The following is a 15,210-nucleotide window of genomic DNA, read 5'->3' on the forward strand; positions in this document are numbered from 1 at the left end:
GGCGTGATGTTAAAAAAAGCTGCAGTATGAATTTTGAGTTTTACGTTATGTTTACGTCACGTCTTCTTCGGTGAGTTTACTGGGTGGTTGCGAAGCAGAAATCTGATTACTGTCTGGCTGCATGGTTAGCATGCAGATACTGTAGATTAGATTAGATACTGTACCTCTGCAACACATAGACACCTTTGATGTAACGTCAAAACTGTTATTTCTTCACACTCTGTTGATAATTATAATTAATTTTGGAATGTTTTAAACCAAAAATTTAATTGAATAATGACTATTAATTAGTAAATCGCTATACATCTTTCGCCCTGCGATGGACTGGCGACCTGTCCAGGGTGTAACCTACCTTCCGCCCGAAGACTGCTGGGATAGGCTCCAGCATCCCCCCGCGACCCTGACGGAGAAGCGGCTTAGATAATGGATGGATGGATGGATATACATCTTTCCATTCAGTGTATTTATATGACACGTTTCAATAACAGATATTTCATTTTTGGGCAAGTTAACAACTTCCAGTGTGATAACTGACATACATGCTAGAACCCTGAATTTTTATCCAGTAAAGTATCTGAAAATACACACATCACACAACTTTCATTATAAATATTAATAGATGAAGATATTTAGTTAACAGGTTAGATCTTTTATTTTAAGCATTTATCTGTTTCGTTTTTAGGGGTTTTTCCCTTATTCCAAATGCCACTCTGTGAATAACCTGTACATCGCCAATGTTTTACAGGTTCAGATGCAACAGATAGCAGGAAGCACTGAAGTAGCAGCTGTAAAATATCAACAGGTATGTGCAGGTTACAGGGTGTGTGTGCAATTAGTTTTTCTTGAGCACAGCACACGGCATTATACTCATTTACCTGGTGCAAGTCATGCCCATGACACAGTTTTATCTTTACTGCTAATCTCTGCGTTATTAGATAGCAAGGGTGACTCAGAGTGACTCGCCTTTCTAAGATGATGTTTTCCTGGACTCCACTGAGTAACACGTGACACAAATCTCCCCTTGTTCTTGGGGACTTGAATGGGACCTTTTTCACTTCTCTCAATTAGAGGTAAGAAGACACTGCTGGAACAGAACCGCTGCTGCCAGGCCTTTGGTTCTCTTGAGCCAAGTCTTCTCACTTGCAGTAATGAGTGAGGCAGGAGAGCAGTGCTGGGCTTAACAGGCGCCTCTTTGTCGCTATTAAGATAAAAAACTGTGACGTACACTACTTGCACAACATAAATGTGCTCAGTGCTGTGTATCGTACTCAAGAACACAAAAAAATGACTGCAGATGGACCCCAAACCTGTTTCTTGTTATGCACATATTTACTGTTATCTATTCCATTTGAATCTACACTTCTGTGCAAAAAAATAAGGCCAAGCCCCAAATATAATGGTTTTCACTGATGGCTTTGGTCTGGTCACAGTCCAGATATAAGCCCTTTAGAGAATATTTGGTTCCACATTAAACATAAGCTGGCTTGGCGATGATTTCAACTGTTTAAAGCCATCGATGCTGAGTGGAAAAATACTGACTCTTCTTTCTGTAAAAGGTTGTCTGCAAATTTATACACAAAGCTTCAACATTTCAAGAAATCAAAAAGAAGCTATGTCCCATATTAATGGTCTTAACAAGTGATTGCAAAAATGTGTCCTCCCAAGACACACAACTTTTTTTGGTTATTTTACATTTTTGTAATGACTTGTTGAGACCATTAATAACATAATATTTGATCATTTTTGGCTTGGCCCACTGTATACAGTTTGCAAAAGTCAGGGACCACTCATTCCTTTATTTAATTTCCAGAAAACAATGCTATTATCATTTTCAATTAGACAAAAGACATATTTTTAACAGAAAATTACACAAAAGCCACCAACATTTGCCCCTACCATTTAGCCCTACCCCTCTGTTTTGCGCATTTACGTCTAGGGATAGGGTGTCCCGATTCTTACTGAGATAGAGGGATGTGAGAACTTTCTCTGTTAAAAATTACAGTAACCACTGTATTATCTTCAATGTCATTTCAGTGGATTATGGTCGTTTTCTTAATAACAAGCATAAAAAATCGCGAACAGTGTACTAATATCTCGGGAGCTAGCTGGCTAAATGACCTGTTCCACCTTAAAAGGTTCAGACACCTGAAGCGCCACAATGTAACTGCTGCTCCATTTAAAATGGAAAAGCAAAATTGGAACAAGAAGCTGGCGAATATCTGAGCAGCGCAAGTAGCTGATAATGAAGTGATGTTCTTTTTATTTGAGAGTTGAAGGGAACATTTCAATCACTACCCCTTATAACTCCGTTCCAAAGGAAAAGGTGACAACAACAAGAAAAAAAAAGGAAATGGTATTGGGCCCAAGTATCTCATCAAATCTATCAGTATTCAACTTGTCCTCGTTTTACTTTTGCACATCTCCTGCCACCTTAACTCTTCTATCCTTCCAATCTTAAAATCATTGAGTCACAGCTGTGTCCTCCCAAGAAAAGCTGTACCCAAGAGGAGAGTAGTTACAAGATAACAGAGGAGAGTAGATAAACGATAATCCACTTGCGTTAGGAAAAAGAAAGTAAAAGATAAATAACCCCTGAAAAAACAGGAGTTTCCAAAAGTGTTCAATTATTATGAGATATAGAACAATAGGGACTCTTATTGTACCCAAAACAGTCACTATCAGATAGACAGCACTTAAAACTAGTGCTGGGCAATATGACCTCAAATCAATATCACGATTAATTGAACATTTTACCTCAATTATGATTAAAGAACGATTATTTAGTTATATTTATGTTTATTTTTTTTTCACTAACAAGGGTTGTACTGTAAATGTGCTCTGCATATCTTAATGTAAATCGTTTCAACAGCCAGATTGGAATTCAAGCGGCTTTTACATCAATACAACTCTACATTCGTAATAATTTCGCACTGCTGAGACTCATAAACGTTTGGGCTGATATTTCTTTACAAAAATTAGAAGAGGCTCATCAAAAACACCTCTGTGTTTGAAGAGATTTTGAAAGAAATGTCCGAACGCAGCCATAGAAAAATGAGGTTGCAGCGTCCAGGAACAGTAAAAAGTCTGAAAGTCTGAAAGTTTAAGAAGTGACTGCACCCTTTTTCCCGAGAGCTGGAGCGCATTCTGGGTGATGAGCCCAACTGTCAGTCAGTGAAGCTTTTTGATGGCTCCTGTGATGCTGGTGAAGATGGAGCTGAACTTCTGGGAGCGACTGGCGTTCGTTGGCAGTCATGATTGTTCACCTCTGGATGAGCTCTGTTCTTTTGCGCATGTGGATCTGTTCAGGAGCTGATCTGTTCAGACTGAAGTCGCATACACATCACATTTAAAAGGTATTGTGAACAACGAAAAAAAGATCAGATTCGGTGAGAAAATCCGATTTGGGCCACTTTTACCTGCTGTGAACATGGCGCAGAGAGGACGTGGCAGAGTCACACGGATTTTTTTAAAAATCTAAATAACCAACATGGGCAAGATTACATCAGTAGAGGCTCTGGGTGTCGGTTTCCATTACGTTTCCATTATATTTCCTTTTTTTGTATAAACACTTGCCAGACGAAATTCATATGTGAAAACGTATTTGCTAAAAACGTATTTCACTCATTGGGACTCGTGTATGTGGAATTCCGATTTTTGGAATTGTATCTGTGGGAAGATCTGTTAGCCCTTGGGGTGGTCAAATAGCCCCGCTCAGTACAACAGAAGATATTTATATGAGCACATTTGAATGAAAACAAAAATGCAGATTTCTCTGTGAGAAGTACACATTAAAACACTCTTGACTCCCAGCGCAGCCAATAGCGCTGGGCCTGCGGAAACACACGAAGGGTGTTCCGTATCCCTCCCAGCTGCCTTGTGCTGAGAGCAGGTGTGGGCCCTGACCAAACATCTGGACTTGGGGCTCACTAGCTGCTTTCTCCAAATATAGCTGAGGCGGAGAGAGGGGGATCAGGCAGCCCGGGGCCAGAAGAGAGGGATTCAGCGGAAGAGCAGGTCCCCCTGGAGCCTTTGGAATGGGACAAATGGGCTTTACTGGAGAAATGCTGGTTAACAGGCTTATCACAAGAGGCCTATGAATCTCCTGTTTATGTACTCAGTGACTGAAGTAATAAAAGCTGTCCTATGAGGCAGTTTCAAATTTATCTCATAGTCAGCCAGCTTGAAAATCATCAGCCCATCAGAGATCAACTGGCAAAAAAACAAGACAAATCTTATTCATGCAGTCCTTTGAGTAATTGGACATGCTGTGGATATAAAAAATCGCATTTATGTTCCTTTAGCTGTCACCATCTGAAATAAAACATCATGCCAAAAACATTCAAGCAGTTTTTGTTGTCTAGAAAGAGAGAACCACTGAAAGATCATAACCCATATAGTTATGCGTTGACCTCATTTCAACAGCATGACTGGTCATGGTCAGATTAACGTTTCATTGCATGACAGAGTGACTGAGATACTTCAGATTGTTGCTGCCAGAAGGAATGCAGAACAGATGTTCACATCTGAAGTTATCAGCAATTCCGGTTGTTCTCATTCATAGGGCAAATCAGCAATGTGCACAATGTGAGTGTGACACAAGCATGCAGAATGGTGATTAACAGAAGGACACACAGAGCACATTCAGCTTTGGCTCACAGTCCACACCTGTCCATGGGACTTCCTGGAAATCCATTACTCACCGAAAGGATCTGTTACTATTTTTAACTTGCAGGAACTTTTATATTTAAATAACAAATTAAAGTCAGTATAAGATCTTTTACTACCCTTTTCCATTTGCACTTTCTCTTTCGCTAGCCTAATTTTTGGGGTCCACCATAGGTATAGGAACACACTTACAGACTGTCGCCCACCTGTTGTCATGTGCAGTGTGTCAGCTTCCCACTACCTCATTCATAATTGGACAGCTTCTGATTAAGCTGTGAGAAAATAATAAAGTCAATATTAAAATATTCAACTGATAAAATGAGCTGGCAGAAAGTGAGAAATGGCAGAATGGGCTTCATTCACCAACTATTCTTAAGTCTTGTGTGGTGTTGGTGTCTGTGGGACCCATGTTCAATGTTTACTCAAAGAAAAAATTATGTTTATTATTATTATTATTATTATTATTGTTTTAACCTCAGATTCCTTGGTCTTTGCTCGTTTCCCGTTTTCAGTGTCTTCTCTCTGTTCACCACCCACACATTTATATTACATGTGGTGTTGGGCTGAAAATGCGGGGAGTGTGGGCTGAAAATGTGGAGGTGCTGTGTCTCTTCACTTTATTCTGCTCCTACATGGCTTGCTTTTAGTGTGTGTGTGTGTGTGTGTGTGTGTGTGTGTGTGTGTGTGTGTGTGACAGGTTGCTGACTGGCTACACCTGCTAAAGGAGAACCCTACACTGACCACTTGTGATATTTTAAACATTTGGTATTTTTATATTTTACATTAAGAACACATCATGAAATCAGCACAGAGTTATTCTTGAGAGCTTTGTTGAGAACAAATTTATGTAAAAAAAAAAGATTCTATTTTAATAGAAAAAATGTGTTTTGTCTAATAAAATGCTGTATTTTGAGAGTAGATCTTCTATACTCTCCACATGTCTTAGTGCTTTAGTACCTTACAGGTAACATTTTCTAACAATGCTCAAATATGGCAAAAATCTAAATAAACTGTATATATAAAACAGTACAAACAAGAGAAAATTAATTTAATACAATTAAATGTGATTCTCTCAATTCAGAATGACAGCCAAAAAAATCTAAACACTATTTTGATGATGATAGCTATGCTAGATATGTTATTAATATCATTATTATTATTATTATTATAGGTATTATTTAAATGAACTCTGTACTTAAGAGCATTACAGAGCATTATAACACACACTCACCAAGCACTTTATTAGGAAAACTACATTACCACCGGTCTGCTCTTATAACAGCTTCCATTCTTCTTGCCATTGATTCCACAAGATACTGGAAACATTTCTTTGGGATTTTGGTCCACGTTTGCTTATGGAAAAAATAAATGGTGTTTTAAAAAATATCCACTATTGCAACACTATGAGTTTATTGATAAGTAGGCTAAAACTGCATTGGGAGTCTTGGGGTATAGCCCTCCAGGAGAATTTTTTAATAGCACCCATCATGAACTTTTACAGCAGGAACAACTGGAAAATATATCGCTGTTGTCAGAAGAAATCTTGTATCTCTAAAATGGTAAACTTACAGAAGGAAAAACCTACTTCACTTTTAATGTAAGTCAATGGAACCAGATGTTTTCCAAGTCATTTTGTGCTGTTTCTTTTGGTCCATTCATCATGAAATTTCCATACACTGTAAAGGACAACAGGCATTTTCAAATTATGTCAAAAACTGAAAAACAACAAAAATGGAGATATGAGGTTTTATTCTGACCAGCAGAGATATGAAAAAAAGGGCACATAGTAGATCTGTCTCTCTGTAGTTTGTGTTAAGCACAGAGCCAGAACAACTTTCTATAGAACAATAATATATCCATGTATACCAGACACAGGTCAAGCAAAGGTATTGAAGTCAATGGTGTCTCTTCTCTCCTAGATAAGCTGCTAGATGCTAAATCCATTGCTCAAATACACTGACTGTAGATCAGTTTAGTCTCAGCTGGGGAAGCCAGAGTGTGATTTTGCTCTGTAGGCATGTTTAATGTGCCCAAAAAAGCTGTGCAAAATGTAAACAAAAATAAATTGCCATAATGTTCAAATCATTTACACCTTACGCTTAATTAACAATAGTACAAAGACTACATGGCAAATGTTTTTTTTTTTATTTGCCCATTTTGAATTTGATGCCAGCCACATGTTTCAGAAAAGTTGGGATGTGGACAACAAACGACTGCTAAAAAAAAATCACCTGGTCAAACATCTCACAACCAATTAGGTTGAATGGCAGCAGGTGAGTCTTTCAGAAAACATATCTCAGTTTCAACATTTGATCAACATGTTTTCTTTGTACTATTTTCACTTAAATATAGGGTGTAAATGCTTCACACACCATTGCATTCTATTTTATTGACACTCTGCACAGTGTCCCAACTTTTTTGGAAACCGGTTTGTAAACTGAAGGCTTAAACAACTCTTCCTCACTGTCTTCTTGATCACTAACCTCCGTCAGATCTGTTCCTTCTGCCTTGTCAGTCTCCTCCAGCTTCTTTCTCTCCTCCTCGCCTAATATTTGATTAAATTCCTCAAGTAAATGAGAATTTTAACTGGTACAAATCATCTGACTGACCTTCAACAGAGCTGCCACCTCAATTTCCATCCACAGGTTGAGGAATTAGGAAGTATAAGTTGTGTTATGAGTAGAGGTGCGTAATCCAGGTCCAAAAAGTAACAACTCTCCCCAAAATTTCATTCCAACCGCCTGAACCCCTTCACTGCTGGCTTGAGTAAATTAGAGAAGTCAAACAGTTGGAACAAAATCCTGGGGAGGGTTTTTACTTTTTGGACCTGGATTACCCACCTCTAGTTATGAGCAACACCATAGGACCTTTTCAGTGAGATTAGCTATCTTAGCAAACTTACTGCAAACAATATATGACAAACACTGGCAATACTGTTTTGAAATACTGAAGAAAAATATAAAAACAAGAATATAAAGAGCTGCATATCTATACCTCTCGTTTGGCTTGTCAGCTAAGCTGTTAGCTTCAGACACGAGTTATTCTGAGGATTATTTATCTTGTACAAGAATCTTTTTTGCAGCAAACATTAATTAAACGATACAAATAAAATTAAATAAACAAGCACCATCCTCCAGATGATCCGGATGTCTGATTAAGACCTTTCAGTAATACTTTTTCACCAACTTTAAGCTAATAATTCAGAATAATTTACTGCTACAGACATTCTTCCCCCATGTTTGCTTTGTCTGAGTTTTCTCTTTGCTTGACGGAGTAAGGAGAGCATTATTTTGCAAATGGTCAGTTGTGTAGTGGGCCATTCTCAACAGAGCAGTGACCTTGATCCTGGGTCGAAGGCGATGTTGTCGATGGGAATCACCCTTAACACACCCTGATGTAAATAAACGGAAATGCTTCACAGCTGGAACATTCTGTCCTAAATCGGCTCACGCTGGGTCCTCTCAATTACAGGATCACAGTTGAAGTCAACTGGAAACTTTACTAAAGTACTTCACACAAACAGAGCAACCAGTTTAGGAAGTTGTGGCCTACAATGTGAGTAAATGATAGTGATTTATAATAACGCTGAAGAATAGCAGCAAAATTTTTCAGCCCAAGTCTATTCAAAGCACAGAGAGTATTTGCCTGCTTATATGCAGCAATCTCTATACACTCACTGAGCACTTTGTTAAAAACACCTTTACACTTAATCAAATATTTAATCATCTAATCAGCCAATCATGTAGCAGCAGTGCAGTCCATAAAACCATGCAGATATGGGCCGGCAGCTTCACGTATGGTTCACATCAACTCAATCAGAACGAGGGGAAAATGTTATTTCAGCGATTTTGGCTGTGGCACAATTGTTGGCGTCAGACAGACTGGTTTGAGCATAACTGCTGATCCCCTGGGATTTTCATGAAAAATAGTGTCCAGCATTTAATAAAGTAAAACATCCAGTGAGTGGCAGTTCTGCGGACAGAAATGTCTTGTAGACAGATAATCAAATGACAGTTGTGTTGAAGAATGCATGACACATCCATCCTGGAGGTGGATGGGCTACAACAGCAGATTGAGTTCTACTTCTGCCATGTGTCAACAGTCCTGGCTGGTGGAGGTGTTGTGATGATGTAGGGAAAGTGTTTTTTTGCACATTTTGGGCCCATTAATATGAATCAATCATCACTAGAATGCCAAAGCATATTTGAGTATTGTTGTTGACCATGTGCATCCCTTCATGGCCAGTTTACCCATGGTCTAATGTCTGCTTCCAACATAGTAATGCACCACATCACAAAAATAATCTCAAACTAGTTTTGTGAGCATTACAATGAGTTTAGTGTTCTTCAGTGGCCTTCCCAGTCACAAGACCACCTTTGGGTAGAACAGGAGAAACACATCATGAAATGTACTTATAATCTGCAGGATTTGCATAAACATGGACCAGAATTCCAAAGGAACGCTTCCAACATCTTGCGGAATCCATGCCATGAAGAATTGAGGCTACTTTGACAGCAAAGGAAAGACCTACCTGGTATTATTATAACATGCCTAATGAAGTACTTGGTGAGTTTAATATGAATATATTGTACTATATTGACATGTAATTCGCTGCTGTCGGAAGAAAACCTCGTATCTCCATTTTTCAGTTTTTGACATAATTTCAAAGAACCTGTTGCCCTTTACATTGTGTGTAAATTTCATGATGAATGGGGCAAAAGAAACGGACCAAAATGACTTGGAAAGATGTCTGGTTCCACTGACTTGCATTAAAACTACAGTATGTTTTTTCTCTCTCCTGTAAAGTTCCAATTTTGGAGATACAAGGTTTTCTTCCGACAACATCGAAATGTACATTCATACATTAAAAGTATATAAGTGCATATTTTCCTTTGAACCACTCACCAGCAAGATGGATACAAGTTAAGCTTGTGTTTAATAGATCACATGTTGAAATAAATCCTAAGATTAAGGAATCCCAAAACAAGGCCCCCAGGCTAATTCAGACCCCAGAGGAGCTGCCTTATTCATGTCAGGAGATGCGTTTAAAGAAGAAAACAGCAAAATTGGCTCACTATGGTCCATTTGGTGGCATTCAACTATGACAAAGACCATGCACTGTGATGTCACTTAGCCTGCATTGCTGGTACCTGTAGCATTTAAGCCTGCCATACCAAGAGGGCAATAATATAAATATGAGGTCATTTTGGAAAGTCATCAGAAGACAGGCATCTGCCAAAGATTTCTTCCTGAGCAGACGTTACACAAAGAATGTTCCCATTCCGAATGGGTTTAGAAGAGAATCTCCTGGAAGGGTGCCAAGTCAACTGGTTCTGGGCATGAGGCTTTCACAGGCCACACGGGGCCGCAGATGATATTTTTACATAAATTTGGGATGCCGAGGCTTGGACAATTCAGTCACGGGGATCAGGCCTTCCTGGTGCACAGTGAGAACCACAAGAATCACGTCGCAGGAAAACGTGCTTTGAATCAAGCATGCCTGCCTGTGTCCATGCTTCGAAGGAAATCGTTTCACGTCCACTTCTATTTATAAACTGTATAAAAGTGCGTGTTTCAGAGGCCTGAGGTCATTTTTCCATGTGTCCACCCGATTGTTTGTGAGTTTTTGAATTATTGTTCTGGCTTCTATCAGTCACTCACATCATGTGTTTTGGGGTGAGAAAAGCAGGGGGAAGTTTACGAAAAAAGTGGAGTACCACCGGGACGCTGCAATCATAATTGAGCCCCAGTCTTGGACAAGACAATGCCTAGAGGTATAGCTTCTGAATGATAGCCAATCACACAAACAAACAAGACCATAAAAGGAACATTTGAGATGCATTGATTCAGATTTGCCACATTCCACGCGGGTGTGTCAAGGAGCATCACTTTTAGAGCCCTTGAGTTTCAGTGTGAGCAACACATTCAGGTCATGATTTGTGGTGTATGCGTGTGTGAGCACGAGTGTGTCCTTAACAAAAGGTCAAAAAAAGACCATACTTGCTTACGGTACATGTACTTAAAGGCTTTTTATTTTACACTGAAAGAGCACAGATCTTGACTTTTTTGTGTTCACTTGTGGTTAGGGCTGAGGATAGATTTAGGGTCAGGGTAATGCTTAGGTTTAGGCCTGTGATTTAAAGAGGTCGGGCTTTTATCCTAGGCTAGGTCTTGAAAAATGCATTAATGTGAATATGAGAATTCTTGTTTCTGTTTATGTGTGTGTGTTTCAGCCCCTTGATACCGGCACAGCTTCAAGAACGGTTATAAAGGACACATCCAGACATGTTGCCCATATCCTCTCCAGCTTTGGACCTCACAGTGAACTTGCACCTTCATTACACATCAGTCCTCATCTGCTCTGCTGCACGGCTCAGTTTGCATGCATTTGTTTATGCAATGCCCACAGATCACTGTTGTTTCAGGCCAACAGTCCTTCTCTGTTACAGCAGGCGGCAGACATGAGGGAACGGCGGCGGTCCATGGGGGCCAGGAACACGACAAAGGCGTCATGTACCTCTGTTTGTTTTGACACGCATACACACCATTGAAGACGGGTGTCTCCTCTAGAATATCCGTGCCAGCAAAGTGAGCGGTGTTTCTTGTCGCTTTCAGATTAACTGTATTTCGTTTGTCAACATCCTACGGTTTCAGTTTCTATCCCACTTCTGGAACAACTGAGTTCAGACTAAGTTCACACTGCAATACTACAGCTGATCTTCTAGAAAAAAAAAACTAATTAAAACACGTTGTCATTTTCCATGCTGAAAACAGGTGAACTTGCTCCTTAAGTAAGCCTGCCTTAAGTAATTATCATCTGTTTTTAAGTATATGCTCAGTGCTGTTGTTTTTGTCATTCCCCTCACGGCACTGTTTTATGTTAGACTAGATCATTCACACATGAGGCTCATATCCCCAAGGACTCATTGATTATCCTCTTCCAGGGTTTCACAAACAATATTCCGATCATATGCTTAAATGTTCCATTCTACAAAATTCTTGGAGCTCTCGGAATAATGTCTGGGCCGGGGCTTTACAGGCTGTAACCACAACAAATCCATGCCAACAGCCCATATAAATATAGCACCCAAGTCCACGTCCAAGCTGGAGGGTGGAGAATGGATTTGGGACCCCATTTACTTAATGAGGGAAAGAGGTATGTATGCAGAATGAGCTGTAGGGGAGCCAGGCAGCAGCTGGAGGAGAGCAACACAGTCGGTCCAGCCTCAGCACCTGCCAGTTACGGGGAAAACGGTGGGTGGGGGGACATATCAAGCCCAGTAGGCGTTCGCCCCATAGCTGTGTCACTTGCCAGCCAGGCCTTTGCTGTAAAATGCTTATGATAGGCTGTTCATCCAAAGCAAATACTTTTTCTGCTATCAATACTGTGGGCTTGAGGTGTTTTTGATTAAATGATGATGCAGTTCTGATCCTCAATTCAGCAGAAAAGGCTTGAATTTTGAACAGATGCTACTTTGGTACACCAGGTTGTAATTTGCTTGCTCTACTTAGAGAGTAAGAAGAAGTCTAGCCATTCACGCGTAACAGCACAAATCAGTGGGAAGGTTAGGAAACCTATTTTCAGTGTTGATGGGAAAGTAAAAACTGTCATATTTACTTATTTTGTGTTCTATCTTGATATTTAAAAATGCATGTGCCCTACCAGGAGCGTGTAGTGCTGTGGCCAGCTTCAGAACAATGGCTGGCATGTCATCCCGGGTCCTGGTGGGACTGGAGTCTGTCTGAAAACTCCCCAGTGTGCATCTTTGCTCGATTCAGCCTGCCAGGATAAACTGAAGGGATGTTTTACAACGCAGGCCAGACATGACATCAGGTGAGGGCATGTGAGTGAACAGATTTCAGCACTTGAAATCACCATGAAATCATTTCAGCGATTCCAGAGATGGAGAGTAATTATCTGGTTAAAACACAAGTATAGCTCATTGCAGGGTTTTCTGACCCAGTCCTCAGTGACTCCAGTCACCAAGTGCTCCCTCCATGCTTCCAGCACACCTGAATCAGATATTTGGTTCTTGTTTGCTTGGTTATGTGCTGGGTTTGCATGTTCCTGAAGTTTGGAAAGGGTAAAAACGTGACCTGTCCAAGAGTCCCCAAGGATTGACTTGTGAAACACTAATGTACTGGACTTGAGCCTATTGGACGCTAAACATTTCAGGCCAGAACACACTGGACACTAATCTGTTTGTGATTAAGTCCAGCAAAAGAACAACACTTAAGAGAATAAGAGGATCAAACAAGATATCAAACTTATCTCTTAAGTTTGTTTACTGAAGCTCAGCAAAGATGCTCCATCACACAGACGCAAACCCCACTCCCCCTCATGTGGCTTTTATCAGTGTGAGAATAGTCCAGTCATTCTAACAGTGTCAGCATGCACCATCCCAGAGACTGATACAGAGTCAGTGGACAGTGTGGCTCCACTGAATCCCATTATGCAATTATGAAGTCTAAATTTAGCTGTGGTGAAAATCACTATTTCCACAGGAGGCGAAAATTGGAGCCTGAGCACGCATCTAACATCATTCATAATCTCAAAGATGACAAAATAATGACTTGATTAAATAGAGTTATTTCGCAGCTAGTTAGATATCAAAAAGAGCTACTCACAAAAAAGAACAGTTTACTGCAGAATCAAGAGTGGCTTCACTTCAGAACTGTCAAACTACTCACTGTCAGCTTTATGAGAAACGGACCCATTTGCTAGTCACTTCATGAGCTACAACTAGAGGTAGACAATATGGCAAAACTATAATACCAAGATACTCGCAAGACATTCTTTCTGCACCAGTGGGGAACCCTCTGGGCCTTATAAGCTTTCGGAGAAGGCCTAATGATTTCTGGCCCTAATGATACACTTGAGTCTTTTATACTCAATAGAACAATTCTGTACATATTACACTACTACTCTTATTTCATTACGTTTTAGTTTCAAACAAAAGCGTTAAATTCCTGACATGTCCAGCAGAAAATGTTCCAGTGAGAGTTTTATTACCCCTGTGGTATCTGGATGCAGCCAAATGAGCTCTCCCCTCACGTTACATTAATTAACCAATCCTGTTTTGATTTACAGTGGTTCAAAAACAATTTTATAAGGAAAAAAAAAGCATCTCTAGGGTTTCGGGCAGTTGTAAGAGTCGGAAAACAGTAGCTGCTGTTGCTCTGTACCAGGGTTCTTTAATGAAAGAGTAACTATAAAACTGCTACATACATAGTAAAATATACCCTCATACATCGCTTGCAAGCTTCAAATACAAGAGGAAATACATGTTTAATGAAGAACAGCAATAAAAAAAGTTCCCATGCATTGCTCTTAGCTTAGCAACATCACACTATTAGAATCCCCATAGAGGTGCTAGCAGAAATTTGCACGATTGTAGAGGTGGGCATAGTTCCTCACTGTGATACATGATAATTTGCGATATTTATTTTTTCATAAAGTGGAGCAGACAAAAAGAACTAGAGGTGACATTTAAAAATGCCATAAGAAACTATGGATACAACATTTATTCAACATTTACCATACGGCACTGCCCTGAATGAAATTAAACAGGCCTAATTATGCTGTATGTATTAACACAGTCAGTCAGTGTCCTTAAAGTATTGACACAGACCACAATGTACATTCACCGGCCACTTTATTAGTAAAAGGTTGGACCCCCTTTAGTCTTCAGAACTGCCTTAATTCTTCGTGGCATACTTTCAACAAGGTGTTGGAAACGTTCCTCAGAGATTTTGGTTGGTTATTTGAGTTACTATCATCTCGAACCAGTCTGCCCGTTCTCCTCTGACCTCTCAGATCAACAAGGCATTTTCGTCCACACAACTGACCGTTCACTGAATATTTTCTCTTTTTCAGACCGTTCTCTGTAAACCCTGGAGATGGTTGTGCGTGAAAACCCCAGTAGTTCAGCAGTTTCTGAAATACTCAGACCAGCCCGTCTGGCACAAACAACCACACCACGTTCAAAGTCTCTTAAATCACCTTTCTTCCCCCATTCTGATGCTCGGTTTGCACTTCAGCAAGTTGCGGCCATGTGATTGGCTGATTAGCTATTTGTGTTAACAAGCAATTGAACAGGTACCTAACCTTTATTAGGTGCATTTATTAGGTGCAGTGTACTTAATAAAGTGACCAGTGAGTGTATACCTACCTGTATATTTCACTATGCATGTAAACAGTTACACAAAGTTATCTGGCACTATCTGTCCACCCTCCTCTACCCCATACATCACTGATCACTTTCTGAGCAGAACTGCTGTTGTGCTGGTACGAGTGGATCAGACACAGCTGAGTTTTTAAACACCTCAGTGTCCCTGTTGGACTGAGAACAGTCCACCAACCAAAATATCCAGCCAACAGCGTAATGTGACCACTGATAAAGGACTAAAGGATGACCAACACAAACTGTGTAGCAGCAGATGAGCTATCATCTCTGACTTTACATCTACAAGGTGGACTGACAAGGTAAGAGTGTCTAATAGAGTGGACAGTGTTTAAAAAACCCAGCTGCATTGCTGTGTCTG

This window comes from Pygocentrus nattereri, chromosome 15 (genome assembly GCF_015220715.1).
Source record: "Pygocentrus nattereri isolate fPygNat1 chromosome 15, fPygNat1.pri, whole genome shotgun sequence".
NCBI lineage: Eukaryota > Metazoa > Chordata > Actinopteri > Characiformes > Serrasalmidae > Pygocentrus > Pygocentrus nattereri.